General features: G+C 42.3%; 1 protein-coding gene across 2 annotated transcripts in view; it reads right to left on the minus strand.

The window, feature by feature from the left end:
• TMEM45B (transmembrane protein 45B) overlaps positions 1-20,941 on the minus strand; it is a 30,768-nt gene extending 9,827 nt beyond the window's left edge. Inside the window, exon 1 of one of the 2 annotated variants that reach the window (XM_060017672.1) lies at positions 17,280-17,358. The gene's annotated coding sequence lies outside the window, so the exon portion shown is untranslated. Of the gene's footprint in view, positions 1-17,279; positions 17,359-20,854 lie in introns of those variants that run through there. The other variant, XM_060017673.1, reaches the window with a different exon arrangement.
• Positions 20,942-21,856: the final 915 nt, after the last annotated feature.

Below are 21,856 nucleotides of genomic sequence, written 5' to 3' on the forward strand. Positions count from 1 at the left end.
TCAGCCTAGATCCCGGAGTGAGGAGACACGGAGCAGAGCCCCAAATCAGCCGCGATGAACACATGGCATGAGAAGTAAACGGGAAAGCATCACTGAGCTCTGTGGACCGTTATTATCCAGCAGAACCTAGCCTGTTCTGAATCATACAGCTGTATACTAGGCTAACGTTGACAGGTGGGACACTCAGGCTTTTGTAGTTTTTTTAAAAAAAAATATTGAAAATCTTTATTAAATCCAGGGAAGAAGTAGTTGTGGTGCCATAAGAATGGCAGAAATTGTACCAAAAAGGTGCCAAAGACAATTGTGGTAAATTCTCTCTGAGCTGCCCTGACTTGTCACCTCCTTTCCTACCTGATATCACATAGATGCATTTTCTCTCCTGAAATGGTTCTTCCAGCCCCACCTTACTGTCCTGCCTAAAAAGACAACCTAATTCGAATTCAGGCACCCAGGGGTCTGTTACATTGCAGGGCAAACCTGGAGGTCCATTTCTCGAGTCCAGTAGTTCTCTGTGGGGGACCGTTTGTCTGAAGATTGATTGATGGCTGCGTTGGGTCTTTGCTGCTGTGAGCGGGCTTTCTCTAGTTGCGGCGAGCGGGGGCCACTCTCCGTGGCAGTGCGCAGGCTTCTCCTTGCGGTGGCTTCTCTTGTTGCATAGCACGGACTCTAGGCACGCGGGCTCAGTAGTTGTGGCACACGGGCTTAGCTGCTCCGCGGCATGTGGGATCTTCCCGGGCCAGGGCTCGAACCCGTGTCCCCTGCGTTGGCAGGCGGACTCTTAACCACTGCGCCACCTGGGGGGCCCTGCTGACGTTTTTGACGGTTACCGAGCGGCTGGTGGTGGTGTTACTGGCATCTGGTGGGCGGAGACCAGCCACTAGACGTGACATCTTACAGCGCACAGGACAGTCCCCCACAGCAACAGATGTGCAGTCCTGAGCTCCTAGTGATGGGGTTGTGAGGCCCTGCTGTATTCGAGGTCAGCTTCCTATTCTCCTTTTTTCTGGAAGGAAATAGAAATTAGGCTGCCTGCCTTTCTTTGTTATTTATGCCAGGGTGTTCTTCTCCCTTCAGAACTTTATGGAGTATAAGCCCACTTCCCTAACAGTTTTTTTTCTTGGCTGTCCATATCCTTTTGTTTTTCGTTTTTGTTTTTTTAAATAACAGCTTTATTGAGATATAATTCACATATCATACAATTTACCTAAAGTGTAAAATTCAGTGACTTTTGAGTATATTCACTGAGTTGTGCAACCATCACCACAGTCAATTTTATAATATTTTCATCACCCCCAAAAGAAACCTTTCACCCATCAGTCACTCCGTTTCCCCCAATCCTCCCTCCTGTCCCCCACAGCCCGAGGCAGCCACTAATCTACTTTATAGAGTTGCCTATTCTGGACATTTCATATAAATTGAATCATACAGTGTGTGGTCTTTTGTGCTGGCCTCTTTCACTTAGCATGTTTTCAAGGTTCATCCCTGTTTTCCAAAGTGGCTGCATCACTTTACAATCCCACCGACAATGTATGAAGGTTCCAGTTTTTCTACATCCTTAACAACAATTAATTATGTCCATCTTTTTTAGTTCAGCCATCCTAGTGGGTGTGAAGCGGTAGCTCATTGTTTTGTTCCATTTTGCTTCCCTAATGATTAGTGATGTGGAGCATCTTTTCATGCATTTATTGGGCATTTGTATATCTTCTTTGGAGAAATGCCTATTCACATCCATTGCTCATCTTAAGTTGGGTTATTTGTCTTTTTATTGTTGGGTTGTAATAGTTCTTTATATATTATAGATACAAGTCCTGTATCAGATACATGATTTGGAAATATTTTCTCCCTTTCTGTGGGTTGTCTTTCTTGATTGTGTCCTTTGAAGCACAGAAGCTTTGAATTTTGATGAAATCCAGTTTATCTTTTTTTTTTCTTGTTTGTACTTTCTGTGTCATATCTAGGAAACCACTGCTTAACTCACCATCATGAAGATTCACTCCTATGTTTTCTTCTAATATTTTTATAATTTTTGCTCTTATGTTTATGTCTTTGATCCATTTTAATTAACTTTTTAGGTACGGATCCAACTTTATCCTTTCGCATATCTAGTCATCCCAGCCATTTGTTGAAAAGTTTCTTCTTTCCCCCACTGAATTGTCTTGGTGGCCTTGTCTCCCCTTTTACTCTTGAAAATGGATTTCATCAATCTTCAGGGGAGGGCTTTGTCTATAATAATGTCAAACTGTGGTGAAGAAAGAGTAATTTAGCTATTGTGACACATATATTAACTATTTTAATAGAGTGTTGGGACAGTAAAGGGAGGACTCCAGTTCAGCCTGAGGGCAAGAGGAGGAAGATTACAGAGGGAAGTGTCACTGAAGCTTCCTTGAAAAACAGGTAAACACAGGTAGTATGCGTGGAGTTCTAGGCAGAGCAGACAGCACATGCAAAGGCTGAGAGGCAGCTGCAGCTACTCATCTCTGTGGCCGGGTGGAGCTGCTCACTGTTTCTGCCCTGCCATCCCCACCGTCTTTACCGAAAAGACCAGGTGGCTTTCTCTTCCTTGGGGGGAAATGCATTAAGCCTCGAAATTCGATTGGGAATGGAAAAAGACAGGCTACTTAAAAAAGTCAAAGACCTTGACTGAGTCCTATAAACTCGCTGAATCTCAGTACCCCTCCTTCTAAAAAGGGACATTAATGTCTACCTCACAGGGATCTTGTGAGGGTTGTTAACTGAAAATGTCCAGCAGCTAACTAGAACAAGTGTGTAATAAATGTCAGTTTCCTCTCTTCTCTGGTGCTCTTATACCCATTCCCGCAGTCCATGGGGGAGAAACCTGGGCTTCTCTCTTAGGAGAAGTAAATGATTGAAGCAAAGCTGCTGTCCTTTGCTTTGAGTGGCTGACCCTAAGGTGGGGAAATCACTGTTGAACCTTTACCTCACCTTGGAGAGGGTGGTGGTTGAGTGTATTTTTTTTTTTTTTAAATGGGAACAGGAAGTGTGTTTGGTCAGTAGGGAACAGGTTATGGGAAGAACATGGCATATTCTTTTACTGCAGAACATGGTTTTTATACTTTCTGAATCTGTCCTTGCCAACGGAAACACTCAGATGGTTTCTGGTCTGCATTTACTTTGGAATACAACCAACCATGCCTGACTCAGCTTTCTGTTCCTCTGCAAATAACAAGGTTGATACCCCTCGTTGTTCTATGAGCTGCTTGTTAATAGAATGTGGAAGAAGCACAAGGTGCAGTGTTGAAAGTTCCAACAGGCTGATGTGACCGTGGCTTAGTCCTGAACTTCAGGCACGGTGTATCCCTGCTCTACACTAGCCTGAGAGGCCTTGAGCAACTCTGAAGTCCATCACTCGTCTTCAGATTTTGACAGCTTCTGTGTCATTGTTATTTTCTCTGTGGGGCGGGTCCTTGAACAGCATGGTCAGAAGGAGTAAGACCGGAATGAGTCTGAACCTTGTTCTGGCATGAATTCATGATGCTATGGAAAAGATCACCATGAACAAGAGCTCAGTGACCTCCTAGCTCGGTTGGGTTCCTGAACAAAAGATGTTCTCATTTCTGCTTTTCCACCCGCCCCGCCACGTGCACCTATGAAATACAAGAGTCAGTGCTGCGTGCTGAGTAAATAATCAAATGAATAAGAAGGGATCCCTCCCATCAGGGAGTTTATAATCCAGCAGGGAGCTATATACTTGTGAAAAATTGAACGTCATGAGATATACTGACAGCAGTGCTTGGGGACATGAGTAGAAAGTGAATAACTTTCACCGGAGAATCTGAGAAGGCTTCACGGAGGGGGCTGGCGTTGGATCTGGGCGTTTCTCGATTGCCTCTTTCAAACTCTTGAGAATTAGGCGATCTTACTGGAATCTTGAATTAAGGACTGAAGAACAAATCTAGGCTAAGTTCCATTATTTCTCAAGCTCTAATAAAGAACTTTGGCCTCTGAGTCAGAAGACCTGGGTTCTAGTCCAGGTTTTGCTGTGAACTTACTCTGTGATCCTGAGCACGATACGTAAGCTCTCAGGATCAGAATTTCCTTGTTTGTTAAATGGGTATAGTTTGGAAGAGGTAACCTCCATGGCCCTTCCTAGTTCTAAAATCCCTCTTCTGAAATGAAAAATGAAAAGGAATTAGAGCAGGTTGAGTCATGGCAAGGGAAAATGGAACTCAGGTTATGGATGTCAACAACAGAGATGCAGTTACCAGTTGCCGCTTCAGCATACGTTAGAGTGAAAGGGGCATCTCTGGACTTGAATGGTTGGCTTATTTTCCAAGCAACAAGCAAAAAAGTTGAGTATATTTCCCTTCGTTCCCTACTTTCTGCTTCACTAGCAGCCCTTCTTGCCATGTGCAAGTCTTCCTCCCGTCTCCCGTAGACTAGTCTTTGAAAACGCATAGCTTCCCTTAAACCTGAGTTCAGCCAACTCCAGGTCAACCTTTTCTCTCATTCTGTTAACACTGAGAATGGAATATTGCCTGCCAGGTCAGTAAACAAAGGATGTCACCGTGGTCAGCGATTGCAGCCACCACCAGACAGTGAGCTGGTGAGCCCTGAGGGGACTCAGGATGAGAAAACACAGGATACTGGCCCCAGATAGCTGAGGTGCACATCAAAGGAATGATTTCAGTGAGCTCAGACTCTTGCATCTTCCCATCCATAGAAAAGCGCTAAATTCCTTAACTTGGGATATCTGGCTTTCTTTAAGTTACAATAATTGTTTGACGTTCAGACTACCTGCCATTTGTTGCAAAACTCCTATATATCCTAGCTCCCCCCTCACCTCCTTGGAGCACTTCTCTCAGGGTTACTTGAGATGCTGCCTCGTGGGCTTGAAGTGCTAAAAATTCCCACCAAATAAAACATAACTCGCAACTTATAGGTTGTGAATATTTTTTAAGTTGATAACATCATTGAGACTAAGGCATCATCATCTCAGTTTCCTCTCCTTCACCTACAAATTCATACATACCCACACCCATTCTTCTCCTCAGACTCACCCCTTCTCTCATGGACCATCCTCCATCTGTGCTTCTGATTTCATCCTCACCTGTGCTCTCTAGGCCTCGTTCTGTCGATGTGAACTTCTCTCACCCTTTATAGCCTTTTCCCCTTCGACTATGACCAGGCCCAAGACTTTTTCACACAAAATAATAACAGAAAAAGGAAAAAGAACAACCGTGTGTCCTTCTTCCTATTTACTATTTCAATCATAAGAATAATATATCTAATGTATATAAAAGGTACAAAGGATAATTTAACAACTGTGTTCCACGAGCCAACTTAAGAAATAAAACATTCCTAACATCCTTGGGGCTTCCTGTTTGTTGACCCCTCCACCCCTCCTTTTTTTTTTTGGCCGTGCCATGCGGCATGTGGGATCTTAGTTCCCTGACCAGGGATTGAACCCGTGCCCCCTGCAGTGGAAGCGTGGAGTCTTAAACACTGGACTGCCAGAGAAATCCCCCATTGACCCCTCCTTGACCATCTCCCCCTGAGAAGCAACCATCATCATGAATTGTGTGTTTAGCATTCACTTCTTTCTGCTTTACTATATACTGCATACATTTACTATGTACATTATCTCCAAGCAACATATAATTTTTCAAAATTTTACACTTTATATATATTGTCAAAATATGTGGATCTTTGGGGAGAGGGATAAATTGGGAGATTGGGATTGACATATACACACTACTGCATATAACATAGATAACTAATAAGGACCTCTGTATAGCACAGGGAACTCTACCCAATGCTCTGTGATGACCTATATGGGATGGAAATCCAAAAAAAGAGGGGATATATATATACGTATAGCTGATTCACTTTGCCGTACACCTGAAACTAACACAACATTGTGAATCAACTGTACTCCAATAACAATTAAAAAACAGAAAACATGTAGATCTTTTCCTCATCATCTCACCCAGTTAGTAGCCAATAAATAACTTTGATAATTATTTATAGATAATTAAAAACAATCTTTAATATTAAAAATTACTTGAGAAGTCATTAATTATTGAACTTAATTACCACTTGAATGACATTTTCTTTGGATAGAAAGGAATTTGGGTGGTTTTGTGTAATGCAATCAGATATTGTCAACATCAGTTAAGTTTCTTGAAAAAAACCTGGAAAGACAATTGCTGACTCCATTTGGTCCACCCTCTTCACCACCACACTGAAATTGTATTCAAATGCCCTCTGTATTGTTTCATCCAATGGAAATCTCTAAAATAGTATCTAATGGACCTCTCTTCTGTTCCCGAGGCTACTCTGTAGTTGACACTGTCAACTAGTCACTTATCTTTGATATTATCTGTGCCCTTTGGCTTTTGTAATGCATCTCTCCTGGCTCTCTCTGTTCATCTGCCATAACCTTCCTCCTGTCCTTTAACACAAGCAGCCTCAGGTCCATTTTATGTGTCTTCTTGTCTCAAGAACTCACACCTACCCACGGTTCACCTTCCACATGCACGCTGATGACTCTGGGACTCTGGCCCTGACCGCTGAAATTTCAGACTCACATGTCTAACCACCTGCTGAACGGACAGACGTGAATGGAAACACAAAGCTGCTTCTTGGACACCTCAGAGTCAACATGTCCCAAACTGAATTCCCCATCTTCCTTCCTCACCAGATCAGCTTCTCTTCTGTATCCCAAACTCAGGTAATGGCTTAGCATCCAGTCACTCTCAAAGCCAGAATCCTGGGAGGAGGTCGTCATCCTAGATTCCCCTTTGTCCTTTGCTCTGCCCTGCAGTGTCCCAGTTCCCTGAGAGACTAGACATTCTGCTTATTTTGCATCCCTAAATTTTCTGGTGTTCTCCCTTTTCCTTTGATTCCTACAGCAGTGATCTCATTTAGGCTCTCGTGGTCTTTTGCCTGGACTACTGCACCCCCTCTAGTCCTGCCGTCCATAAATCCTTCCACTCTGCAGCCACCGTCACCTACTTACAGTGTGACTCTGACTACAACATGATGGAATTTAGAATATTTCTTTGACTAACCACCTCATGGATTTGCATTGCGTGTCCCCAGGTCTTGGCTGTTGGTGTGTGTATCCAGCTTCATCACCCATTTCTCCCCATCACGACCTTTAAAGTATGCACTTGACCTGTGCTATTCCCTCCCCCTAGTATGTCATTCTCATTTCTTCTTCACCTGGCTTACTTTTACTCAGTTTTCAATAGGTGGGCTTATCTCCTCTGGAAAGCCTTCTGGAACCTCCAGGTCGGGCTATGTGCTCCACCTCTATGCTACCATACTACCTCAGACATCTTGATTTTTATCACTTACTGTTTCATATTAAAATTACACATTTACATGTCTTACTAGACTGTAGCTCAAGAGCAGAGACCTTATCTGCTTCATCTTCAACTGCCCATGGCTTAGCACAAGCCTTAACATACAATTATAGTTCCTGGTCTGAACTGAACTGATGCAACTTAGCTTTGATCCTGAATCGTAGGGAACTATCTCCTAATCCAGGCATTAAGAAGGTTGCTGGTACCATTGCTTTTCCATATAATTTTTCAGCCTAGGTAAGTCCTTACAAGAACATCTTACAAGTGCTGTGCCTCTTTGGCTGGTGTGGGGAAGCCCCTCCTCCCAAAGATCAGGTCCAATATGGCATACCGTTCTAGAGTGTCAGGTTTCACCAAAAGATTTTTGGAAAGAGATGTGTTTTGAGGTAGCCTATTTTTTTTTTTTTTTTTTTTTTTTGGCATTTAGAGAGGCTTCACCTTATGCCAGGCTGTTCCTTGCTAAGCCTCTGTGTCGAGGGAGCACATGTTCTATGGTGACTGGTAGTGTTTGGTAAACACTAATCTACGGGTCACTGTATTACGCTGTAGCCTAGTTCTTGTTCTAGAGCCTTCCATATAAAAATAAACAACCCCAGTGAGACCAAAGCATAGAAACGATCTCAAAAACAGGCAGAAGAGAGAGATTTTTCCTCCTGGGCTGAGTGAGGTTTGAAAAGGTTTCCCTCAGGCAGGGTAGGTCTTCAGAAATTAGTACACCACCGTACTTTGTACAAAATATGCCAGGTGGTAGATAAAGGAAGGGGAGGGAAGGTAGGAAAACAATGTTAGAACCAAACAAAGAGAAGGTTTGGGTCAAAGTGGGGACCAGATCAGGGAGAGTGGAAGGAAGTGAGGGACAGGACAGCAAGGCACAGAGCACGAGGAGGGAAAAGAGTCAAACAGAACTGTGGCTACAGATGGGATGGAGGTGGGGTGTCTGCCGAAAACCCAAGAAACTATTACATCTTTAGTAAGGTGATAACGGGGCGTTTTCACCCCTGGAAATTCTACCTGGAGTCCTGAGTTTGAGATCTTCCCAGTCTGGGTTCTGACAGCTGTTTCACACATCAGATTTGAGAATGAGGTAGAATCCTCCCAGAGGGAGTGACAAAAAGATGCAAAAGGAACAGAGGAAACAGCAAGGGGACAAGTAGGAAGGGCTAATTTAAAATGGATAATGGGGAAAAAACCCAATAAATTGACAAAGGAAAAAATAAATTTAAAAAATGGATAATGGAGTCAATTCAAGCCATGTGTATTCAGTGTCTGTTATGTATCAGGCATTGTTCTGGGGGGTGGAGGATCAGAGGTAAGACTGTGCCCCAGCCTTCAAGGAGTTTGCAGTCTTCTTTGAAGGTGTCTGAGAAGGAAAAGCCAACAGTAGAAAATCCAGTATCTAATGCTTTCATCTTCCAGTTAAGAGGTCTTTGAAAGCTAAACCAAGAATCATTCCTGTACCATTTCTGTTACCTGGTGCTATAAAGCTTTCTCAGCAAAAAAAAAAAAGAGTGACAAATCTGCCCCAAGTTTTGATTGTCACACGTCAGGCTGCACAAGGGGAAAAGGATATGGATTTGGAGAATGACCTTCAAGGGCAGAAACTCTGTCCCCAGATCTATCACCAAGACATCCTCCAGAAGTATTAGGAAAACATCTTCCCCATATAACCTCCTAAAGAAAAATACTAGGCTAATATACTTTTCCATCATAATTAAATCTTCTCCCAAGTGACCTACTAAGACAAACACTATCCTGATATGGAACTTCTCCAAAAGCCCTAATTTATCCTGCATTAATAAGTATTTCCTTGTTGGTGGGTAATGAATGTTTTGCAAATGGTTATTACAAAACAATTATACATGTGCTCACAGGACTTTCATTGCCCTAGGATCTCAGATGTTTTTTTTTGTAATAGAAAAAAGCTTTGTCTCTGGAAGCTTTCTGATGGTCTCTGTGCTGTTGATAGAAGGTGATGCATAGAGGGGCACAAAAGCACCAGGTACTTCAAAGCGGGGGGGCGGGGGGAGTCAAGAACAAATTCTGGTTTTGAATCCTAGACTACCACGGAGCCACCTCAAAACAGGAACCTCTACTATTAAACAAATTACATAATAAATCAGTCTAAGTTATCAATGGCCTTCTCTCAAACAAGAATAAACGGGTTTCTAATGAGAAACTGATTGTACTAGAAAGCTGCTAGAGACATAATGATAAGCCATCCAAAAAAGCCTGCTCTGCCTAATCACTCTGCAACGAGGCTCTCCCATCTACAAGACACACTCACAGACTGCATGTTAGTACAACATTCTTAAACATGGACATTTGAATACTGCTTCCAACCTGAAAGACAGAACCAAAACAACAGAAAAGGGGACTTTGAAAATAAACACAGACATTGTAGGCAGCTGAAGAAAACTTTTAAAATGCAGAAATGATAGTTAATTTAATATTTTCAGAGAAATATGAGGAGATACTGCATCCATGAAATAAGAACAGGATGCTATTAAAAAAAAATTGGAAGTTCCCCTCCACCCCAAATTAAAGCCCTTGGGAATTAAACATATGGTGGTAGAAATGCAAAAATTTAATAGAAGGGTTGGAAGATTTATTAGAACTAAATGACAAGATTCAAGACAGATTCAAGAGATCCAACATCTAAGTAATTAATATAGTTTCAGAAACAACAGAGGGAATTATATAACAGAAGAACTGAAGAACATGATTTTTAGATTGAAAAGGTCTTCAAAGTACCTAGAACAGTGACCAACCAAACAAGAAAAGCCCAACATCAGCTTACAACATTGTGAAATATCAGGACGTGAGGAAAAAAGAAAAGAAAACCCTACAAACTTCCAGAGATTAAAACAAAATATAAGAGGTCAAAAATCAGAATGGCATTAGCTTCTCAAGAGCACTATGAGAAGGTGGAAGGAAATGGAGCAATGCCTTCAAAATTCTGAGGGGAAATTATTTTCAGTTCATCAAACCATCAGTCAAGTGTGAAGGAAGAAAAATGACATCTTAAGCGCGCAATTTCTCAAAAACCAACCAGGTCTTGTGGGGCCTGAATCTTACCCACTTTAAGAAAAAGTCCCCATTAGGAAACTTGCACAAGCCTCTTAGATAGCCTCATCCACCAGAGGGCAGACAGCAGAAGCAAGAGGAATTACAGTCCTGCAGCCTGTGGAACAAAAACCACATTCACAGAAAGACAAGAGGAAAAGGCAAATGGCTATGTACCAGAAGAAGGAACAAGATAAAACCCCAGAAAAACAACTAAATGAAGTGGAGATAGGCAACCTTCCAGAAAAAGAATTCAGAATAATGAAAGTGAAGTTGATCCAGGACCTCGGAAAAAGAAAGGAGGCAAGATTGAGAAGATACAAGAAATGTTTAACAAAGACCCAGAAGAATTAAAGAACAAACAAACAGCTGAACAATACAATAACTGAAATGAAAACTACACTAGAAGGAATCAATAGCAGAATAACTGAGGCAGAAGAACGGATAAGTGACCTGGAAGACAGAATGGTGGAATTCACGGCTGCGGAACAGAATAAAGAAAAAAGAATGAAAAGAAATGAAGACAGCCTAAGAGACCTCTGGGACAACATTAAATGCAACCACATTTGCATTATAGGGGTCCCAGAAGGAGAAGAGAGAGAGAAAGGACCTGAGAAAATATTTGAAGAGATTATAGTCAAAAACTCCCCTAATGTGGGAAAGGAAATAGCCACCCAAGTCCAGGAAGCGCAGAGACTCCCATACACAATAAACCCAAGGAGAAACATGCTGAGATACATAATAATCAAATTGGCAAAAATTAAAGACAAAAATTATTGAAACAGCAAGGGAAAAACGACAAATAACATACAAGGGAACTCCCATAAGGTAAACAAGCTGATTTCTGAGCAGAAACTACAAGCCAGAAGGGAGTGGCATGATATACTTAAAGTGATGAAAGGGAAGAACCTACAACCAAGATTACTCTACCCGGCAAGGATCTCATTCAGATTTGATGCAGAAACCAAAAGCTTTACAGACAAGTAAAAGCTAAGAGAATTCAGCACCACCAAACCAGCTCTACAACAAATGCTAAAGGAATTTCTCTAAGTAGGAAACACAAGAGAAGAAAAGGACCTACAAAAACAAACCCAAAACAATTAAGAAAATGGTAATAGGAGCATACATATTTATAATTACCTTAAACGTGAATGGATTAAATGCTCCAACCAAAAGACACAGGCTTGCTGAATGGATACAAAAACAAGACCCACATATATGCTGTCTACAAGAGACCCACTTCAGACCTAGGGACACATACAGACTGAAAGTGAGGGGATGGAAAAAGATATGCCATGCAAATGGAAATCAAAAGAAAGTTGGAGTAGCAACACTCATATCGGATAAAATAGACTTTAAAATAAAGAATGTTGCAAGAGACAAGGAAGGACACTACATAATGATTAAGGGATCAATCCAAGAAGAAGATACAACAATTATAAATATATATGCACCCAACATAGGAGCACCTGAATACATAAGGCAACTGCTAACAGCTCTAAAAGAGGAAATCGACAGTAACACAATGATAGTGGGGGACTTTTAACACCTCACTTACACCAATGGACAGATCATCCAAAATGAAAGTAAATAAGGAAACAGAAGCATTAAATGACACAATAGACCAGATTTAATTGATATTTATAGGACATTCCATCTAAAAGCAGCGGATTACACTTTCTTCTCAAGTGTGCATGGAACATTCTCCAGGGTAGATCACATCTTGAGTCACAAATCAAGCCTCAGTAAATTTAAGAAAATTGAAATCACATCGAGCATCTTTTCTGACCACGACGCTATGAGATTAGAAATGAATTACAGGAAAAAACCAAAAAACACAAACACATGGAAGCTAAACAATACATTACTAAATAACCAAAAGATCACTGAAGAAATCAAAGAGGAAATCAAAAAATACCTAGAGAAAAATGACAATGAAAACATGATGATCCAGAACCTATGGGATGCAGCAAAAGCAGTTTTAAGAGGGAAGTTTATAGCTATACAAGCCTACCTCAAGAAACAAGAAAAATCTCAAATAATCTAACCTTACACCTAAAGGAACTAGAGAAAGAAGAACAAACAAAACCCAAAGTTACCAGAAGGAAAGAAATCCTAAAGATCAGAGCAGAAATAAATGAAATAGTAACAGAGGAAGCAATAGCAAAGATCAATAAAACTAAAATCTGGTTCTTTGAGAAGATAAACAAAATTGATAAACCATTAGCCAGATTCATCCAGAAAAAGAGGGAGAGGACTCAAATCAATAAAATTAGAAATGAAAGAGGAGAAGTTACAACAGAAATACAAAGCATCCTAAGAGACTACTACAAGCAACTCTATGCCAATAAAATGGACAACCTGGAAGAAATGGACAAATTCTTAGAAAGGTATAACCTCCCAACACGGAACCAGGAAGAAATAGAAAATATGAACAGACCAATCACAAGTAATGAAATTGAAACTGTGATTAAAAATGTTCCAACAAACAAAAGTCCAGGACCAGATGGCTTCACAGGTGAATTCTAACAAACATTTAGAGAAGAGCTAACACCCATCCTTCTCAAACTCTTCCAAAATTGCGGAGGAAAGAACACTTCCAAACTCATTCTGTGAGGCCACCATCACCCTGACACCAAAACCAAAGATACTACAAAAAAAGAAAATTACAGACCAATATCACTGATGAATATAGATGCAAAAATCCTCAACAAAATACTAGTAATCAGAATCCAACAACACATTAAAAGGATCATACACCATGATCAAGTGGGATTTATCCTAGGGATACAAGGATTCTTCAATATACACAATCAATGTGATACACCATATTAACAAATTGAAGAATAAAAACCATATGATCATCTCAATAGAAGCAGAAAAAGCTTTTAACAAAATTCAACACCCATTTATGATAAAAACTCTGCAGAACGTGGACATGGAGGGAACCTACCTCAACATAATAAAGGCTATATATGACAAACCCACAGCAAACATCATTCTCAATGGTGAAGAACTGAAAGCCTTTCCTCTAAGATCAGGAACAAGACAAGGACGTCCACTCTCACCAATATTATTCAACATAGTTGTGGAAGTCCTAGCCACGGCAATCAGAGAAGAAAAAGAAATAAAAGGAATACAAATAGGAAAAGAAGAAGTAAAACTGTCACTGTTTGCTGATGACATGATACTATACATAGAGAATCCTAAAGATGCCACCAGAAAACTACTAGAGCTAATCAATGAATTTGGTAAAGTTGCAGGATACAAAATTAATGCACAGAAATCTCTTGCATTCCTATATACTAATGATGAAAATTCTGAAAGAGAAATTAAGGAAACACTCCCATTGACCATTGCAACAAAAATAATAAAATACCTAGGAATAAACCTACCTAGGGAGACAAAAGACCTGTATGCAGAAAACTATGAGACACTGATGAAAGAACTTAAAGATGACACCAACAGATGGAGAGATATACCATGTTCTTGGATTGGAAGAATCAATATTGTGAAAATGACTATACTACCGAAAGCAGTCTACAGATTCAATGCAATCCCTATCAAATTACCAATGGCAGTTTTTACAGAACTAGAACAAAAAATCTTAAAATTTGTATGGAGACATAAAAGACCCCGAATAGCCAAAGCAGTCTTTAGGGGAAAAAAGCGGAGCTGGAGGAATCAGACTCCCTGACTTCAGACTATACTACAAAGCTACAGTAATCAAGACAGTATGGTACTGGCACAAAAACAGAAATACAGATCAATGGAACAAGATAGAAAGCCCAGAGATAAACCCACACACCTATGGTCAGCTAATCTATGACAAAGGAGGCAAGGATATACAATGGAGAAAAGACAGTCTCTTCAGTAAGTGGTGCTGGGAAAATTGGACAGCTACATGTAAAAGAATGAAATTAGAACATCCCCTAATACCATACACAAAAATAAACTCAAAATGGATTAGAAACCTAAATGTAAGACTGGACACTATAAAACTCTTAGAGGAAAACATAGGAAGAGTACTCTTTGACATAAATCACAGCAAGGTATTTTTTGATCCACCTCCTAGAGTAATGGAAATAAAAACAAAAACAAATGGGACCTAATGAAACTTCAAAGCTTTTGCACAGCCAAGGAAACCATAAACAAGACGGAAAGACAACCCTCAGAGTGGGAGAAGATATTTGCAAACGAATCAATGGACAAAGGATTAATCTCCAAAATATATAAACAGCTCATGCAGCTCAATATTAAAAAAAAAACCCAATCCAAAAATGGGCAGAAGACCTAAGTAGACATTTCTCCAAAGAAGACATACCGATGGCCAAGAAGCACATGAAAAGATGCTCAACATCACTAATTATTAGAGAAGTGCACATCAAAACTACAATGAGGTATCACCTCACACCAGTTAGAATGGGCATCGTCAGAAAATCTAGAAACAACAAATGCTGGAGAGGGTGTGGAGAAAAGGGAACTCTCTTGCACTGTTGGTGGGAATGACAGCCACTATGGAGAACAGTATGGAGTTTCCTTACAAAACTAAAAATAGAATTACCATATGATACAGCAATCACACTACTGGGCATATACCCAGAGAAAACCATAATTCAAAAAGACACATGCACCCCAATGTTCATTGCAGCACTATTTACAATAGTCAGGTCATGGAAGCAGCTTAAATGCCCGTCAGCAGACGAATGGATAAAGAAGATGTGGTACATATATACTGTGGAATATTACTTAGCCATAAAAAGGATCAAAACTGGGTCATTTGTTGGGATGTGGATGGATCTAGAGACTGTCATACAGAGTGAAGTAAGTCACAAAGAGAAAAACAAATATCGTATATTAACGCATACATGTGGAACCTAGAAAATGGTACAGATGAACCGGTTTGCAGGGCAGAAATAGAGACACAGATGTAGAGAACAAACGTATGGACACCAGGCGGGTGGTGGTGGTGGTGGTGGGATGAATTGTGAGATTGGGATTGACATGTGTGCACTGATGTATAAAGTGTATGACTAATAAGAACCTGCTGTATAAAAAAATAAAATCCAAAAATTAAAAGAAAAAAAAAGTCATTGAATTACAGAGTTGGGTGTGAAGGTGAATATTTACATTGAGGAAAGAAATCACAACAAACAGGAGCCATGGAGATTCAGGGCTCTTTCTTTTAAAATCTCTTTAGAAAATTGACCAAAAATGCCTCTCGATGGCAACCTGCCTCCCTGCCCACATCCCCGACAGCTTGCAGTGATTTGCAGCCCTCACAGTGGCCCCATGACTTCATCAGCTCCGGGTGAAGCTGCCTCTGCCTCCATGCATCCTTCCTCAGGAAACTATGCTCCAGCAGAACCAAGGAACGGAGTCCAAGGCATGGACTCCAAGGGACAGGAATCCTGTACAATCCACAGGATGCCAATGAGGGAGCTTCCAGGGTAACAAGGGGCTCAGAGAAGGACCAGTTCCAGAGAATGGGGGGAGCTGGCTGAGCAGGGATTTCCCAAGGGAAAAAAAAAAAGAAAACTGGCTACTTACTTGACGTTGACTAACTCTACTGTGAGGAATTTTACCATCCTGTCGAAGGTTGAGCAAGAATTAGTAATGAGTACTCAACACTTAAGCAATTGAAGATGTAGCAATGACTAACTCCAGGACGGTAGAAAAGGTTGTACAAGAGAGGAGATGTAAAAATCATGGTTTATCATATGGCTCAGTTGTGAATAATATTTACGTAGTCATAATAATGCAAACACTAAACATTACTATATCGAAAAATATTATGATATAACTTGATATATTGGGAACTTTCAAGAAAGAGAAGTGAATGTGAGGTAGAATTATGAGGGTATAAGAGAGCTAAAGCCACATCCTTCAAGGTAGGATGTCAGTAGATATTATCTAGAACTGTGTGTGTGTGGCCGGGGGGTGGGGGGAAGAGCCAGTATTTGCATGTTATTTGGGAATATGATGGTAAACATGAGAAAAATGTAGCCGAAAGCATGGAAAGTAGTTGCCTCTGGGGATGCAGCTTAGTATAAACTCCATAAAAACCTCGTAGAACTTTTAAGACTATACATTTATTTGTTTTGACCAAAACAGAGAATTAAAAAAAGAAAGTGACGCCCCAAGAGGAGTGAGACAAGAAAGCTGTTGGAAATAAAGCGAAGGCGCCTCTGCTAAACTACCCCAAGTTCAGTGTTTTTCGAGTTGTGGTCCTTTGACCACCTGCATTCAAATTACCTGCAGTGCCCGTTTATTATTCAGATTTATAGACCCATCCCAGACCTAAGTAATCAGCATTTCTCAGGGCAGGACTTGGAACCTACAATTTCAAAAAGTTCCCCTAGACCCACTGCATTATCTATTGCTTTTTAGTAAACCAAACAACAAAAAATAAATAAAATGAAAAAGAATAACAGATGTATAAACAGAGTCAGTGACCCATAAAAAGCACCATGGCAGACACTGCTATTTGCTTACCCGATATCCATTCTTCCTAATTAACAGAATCCCTATTTTGTTGTATTGGCAACATGTCCAACGAAAACACTGGATTTTCTCAGGCTCCTTACAGTTTGGGGTAGTTGTGTGACATAGTCTTTATACCAGTGAGATGTATAAGAGGGCTACTGGGTGGAGCTTCCAGGGAAGATCTTAATATTACAGTAAGTCCCCTACATACAAACGAGTTCCGTTCCGAGAGCGCGTTCCTTAAGTCCAATTTGTAAGTCCAGCTAAGTTAGCCTAAGTACCCAACTAACACATTCGGCTATATAGTACTGTACTGTAATAGGTTTATAATACTTTTCACACAAATAATACATAAAAAACGTACACAAAAAAATAAAACAGTTTTAATCTTACAGTACATACCTTGAAAAGTACAGTAGTACAGTCCAACAGCTGGCATCCAGGGTCTGGCATCGAGTGAACAGGCAAGAAGAGTTACTGACTGGAGGAGGGAGAGGAGGTGGGAGATGGTAGAGCTGAAGGACTGACAGAGGGCAAGCTGCAATTTCACGTGAACTAACTTACGTGATTGGACATGCGAACACATGTTCGCATCTTTGAAAGTTCACAACTTAAAGGTTTGTATGTAGGGGACTTACTGTATTATCAAAAAGGGACAGACTCAGCTGGTACATGCCTTCTGCCCTTCTTTCTATTAAGCACAGAAGAGGTGCCTGTCCTTCAGTGAGGACAAAAGCGTGCTAAGGGTGGAAGGAGCCTGCTCTGGCCCTGGACTTTGCACCTGCAGACCTCTGGTTCTCTGAGAAGAATAAACTCCTTACTTATTAAGCCCCCAGAGTGGGGTCTTCTGTGACTTGTAGCTGAGTGAAATCCTGATGACATTCATACTTGTTCAAATGTGCATTTGATATACTGTATATTGAACACATTTTTTTGAGTGCTTTGGGCACTGTGCTAGGAATAATACAACGGGCCAGACAAATAAGGCTCTTTCCCTCATGGAATGTGGAATACAGTTAGAGTAGAAGAATCTACAGGTGTCTGAGTCCAGGATTCATTGGGGCTATAGTTTGCTGTCACAGACCCTAAAGCAACAGAGTCAATCGAAAGAAACCACTCGATTTATGTATGTAGGAAATCCTCAGGGGACCACATGCCAGAAGGAGCAATAGTCTGGACATTGGGAGACCTAGGTTTTCTCTGTAATTCATTAGTGAAGTACATTTGGGGAAGCTACGTGGGGTGACTGCTTAATTTTTCCCGAATCCACTTTTCTTTGAAAAACAAGAAGATTGGGCTCAGCTCTAAAATATTTTGTGATTACATTGAACAACGATGGCCATGAAATATACCAGACAAGAGTGTTTCTAAATTTAAACTCTAAGAGTTCAAGTCAGAGGATATATTAAACAAATCACAAACAACTGCCCACTCCAAATTAAACAAACAAACAAAGGGAAAAAGAACATGCTGCAGGGAGTTCTGGTTTGAGACCCAGCTTTGCCACGTAACAGCTGAGTAACCCTGGGATGGACACGCAGTGTCTAAGTCTCAATTTCCTCATTTATAAAATATGAAGCAATTATACTCCAATAAAGATCTATTAAAAAATAATAAAAAAATAAAAAGCATACTAAAAAAAATATAGGGCTATTACTCTGACCTCAAAGTGCTAAGGAAAATGCCTGGTACTCTGTAAAGCCCCATTATGATTTGATACCAGCAAGATATTGATAATGGCTTAGAAATCTAAATCCTGCTAGGGGAATGCATGAGTGTGCTTTGATGTTTTCAGTTTAATTCTTCATTACACAAGGCAGATAGATCTTTTGAGTTTCCTTATGCCTGCCATAGTGTACCTTGTGACCTTATTTTTCCATAAGAGAATAGGCAAGAGAAACAGAAACAGCTAAAGTTGAAATCATCTCTGTTTGTTTCTAGCCCCAGTAAAGGTTGGGGGAAAGGGTTGGCTGGTTAAAAGGGAAGCTGGGTTCAAACTAAGTGTGGGAATTACATCACTTACCTGCGGCCTCTAATTGTCCATATTCAGTACGGTATAGTATTGTGAATAATCTGGGTTTTGCCTTATAACCTGTCTCAAGTGTAGATGGGAAATTTGTCTACATATGCAGCCATTAGCTGACGATGCAGTCATGACTTCCATTCTCTTACCCACAATTATAAAAAGTTTTGCAGTAACAGAAACTTTGGCTATGGGAGTGGTTCTACACATGGTAAAATTGATCGTATCCATTTTCAACAAGCAGATGCGTTTGAGAGAAAGAGACAATCTTTTGATTACAACCAACGTAGGTAACATCTGTACTTTGACCAACTGAGCATGGCAGCCAAAGTGAACGTGAAGGTGGTGGGGAGATAAGAAAGCAGAATTCTTTCTTCCTCTTTATCCAACCCTTTCGCCTCAGCCCTTGCCAAATCCCGACAATTTCAAAGTGCTATTTTCTAAGATTAGGCAAGACACACAACCAAGGATATTGGGGAATACTTTACATAAAATTACTGGTGCCAAACGTGAGATTCAGTAACTTCACCTAGTCCATCACAACCAACATTCCCCAGAAGGGTCGGGGAGGAACCCGCAGAATATAAGGAAAAATGCAGAGTATGTGATAAGTGGTAATACTGTTTCCACCGCCCATGGAAGAAGTGCGAGGAAATCAAAGGTCTTTACAAAGAAAACTGAGTGCTTGCCTCCTGTAGTACCAGAACAAATAATGCATAACCAGAAATAATGCCTTTTTCTCTGCTTATGTCGGGTGCTCTCCCCTTGTAAAATTAAGGGGCCTTATTCAACAAAGCCCTCATATCAGTTCCATATCTTTTCCAGAAGCTTTAGGAACAGAGGGTAACTACATCATATTATTAAGCAGAGGAACTTTCACTCAGGAAGAGCTCAGTCTGAAGCAGGCCGCACCCCCCTATCTCAGAGTGTGTTATTTTTCTCCCCAGCAGTGTTCAACATGGTACAAAACCCAGAATATACTGATATGTTGCACATCTGGTTAAAAAGAGTACACGTTTCCTTTAACAATAAGCCGTACTACTTATTGAAGTGAATGCAAAAACACAGGTAAAATTCTTTTGTCACTTTATGAGCCCAGCAGAGCGGTGGGTAGGGCAACGGGGCAGACGGCCAGGGATGTGGGGAAAATGGCAGGCGAGGGCAGTGGTGGAAGAGAACAGGAAGGAAGTGCTCATTTCTGGCTAAAATTTTTAAATTGTTTATTTCATAGGGCGTTTCCGTTGCTGCAGCACAACCCTTCTTACATGGAGGGCTAGCTCGTGTCTCCAGAGGTGATCACTCTGGACCCAGACGGGGACACCTAAAACTATGTTCAGGCCCCACTAAACCTCTCCAACCACTGCTAACCTTCCCCCTTGACCCCTCGCATCCCTCTGCCCACTGGCCTGTCCGTGAAAGCTAAATAATGGCTCAGGGGACATTATCTGTCAGTTGCCTCTCACTGTTAGCCTCAAGGCTTGCTGGCCTAAGGAGAGTATGTGGTGGGCGCATTCGCGGGGGGCGGGCGGCGCCGGCCCGGGGAGGGTCGGGGTGGAAGTGCCGCCGCTGCAAGCCGCGGACTCAAGACAGCTCCGGTCTCCGGGCGGGACACGAGTCATCACCGCGGGGGGTTCCGATCCTCGGGGCGGAACGGAGGGCAAGGGCTTCACACTTGGAAGCTCCTCTCACCGGGCGACACGGTCGCCCTGCCAGGCCGGGGTCGCGACAATATTCACCCCAGGGCCGCTGGCGATCGGCCATAGGTGCGCGGGCGCGGAGGGAACCTCCCAGTGCGGCCCCACCTCCAGCCCCGAGGGGGCCCTCGGGTCAGCTTCCCCACCCCTGGACCTCCAGCGCCTCCCTGCCCTCCCCAGCCGAGACCCCTCCCCTGGCCGAGCCCCTCCGCGTCGGAACCCCTCCGGGCCGAGCCCCCTGCCCGCAGCCGGCGTCTCACCTGCGCCGAGCGCCTACGAGCCGTCAGTCCGTGGCCGCTTTGCGCGCCGAGTGCAGCTGCCACCCCGCAGGTGCGAGCGCCCCTCCCCGCCCGGCCGCCGCCAGCCGGTCCTCCCCCAACCCCGACCGCCCCTCCCCGCACCTGCCCGGGGGCTGGGCTGCCCGTCTCAAAGTCCGCACTGTCCTCCACGCCCCTGACAACTCCCGCCGGGTTGTTTCCTGGCTCCAGACACTCCCTAAGATGTGTGTTCCAACAGGGGCCGGTTCCCAGGCACGTAAGGCCAGCCGTGACTAACTTTGACCTCCTATGATGCAAAGCAATGAACAGAGCCTGGGAGGTGACAGCGGAGGCTGGCTCAAGGAAGACCGTTTAACAAGCCAAGCAATCGCGGTGAACAGGCCTGCCAACTAGGCACGGATCACCCTCCAGCAAAGGAAGGCTCTGGTGTCATATCCCGGACCAGTTTTCTAGGTTAAGCTTGATGTCGTATTCATTCAGCAGAACTGCCAGCAAATCTGCATGCCAGGTAGACACAGTTCTAGGTTCTGGAGACACAGCTGCAAAGGAGCTAATGTCCCTGCCTGGAAGGAGCTGCTCCTAGGAAGGAAGGCGTGGCTTTGCAGTGTCATGTGGTCTCCATGCCCTCATCTCTACGTTAAGTGGTTGGCCTAGTGGTATAGTTTCCCACCCCATCTGTTGGTCATAATCCCTTGTGGAAGTTAAAATAACGCAAGAGGTACGGCTCCATCTCAGACCACTGATCAGAATCTGGGGGAGGAGTGTGGGCAGATTCAGGGGAGCAGAGGAAGTCAGGGCTGAGAATGGAGCCTCCAGGTCCCTAAGATGCCTTCCAGCTTATTCCATTGTTGTAGGCACTGGAAACCAGGAAGGCTTCATGGAAGAGATGCTGTATTTAGGTTTTAGAGAGAGGCAAAAGCAGGGTGGAAAGAGGACAGGATCCCCAGTGCAGCTTCTTTGGATCACATAACTTTTCTTTTCTCT

This window comes from Delphinus delphis, chromosome 8 (assembly GCF_949987515.2).
Source record: "Delphinus delphis chromosome 8, mDelDel1.2, whole genome shotgun sequence".
Classification (NCBI taxonomy): Eukaryota; Metazoa; Chordata; class Mammalia; order Artiodactyla; family Delphinidae; genus Delphinus; species Delphinus delphis.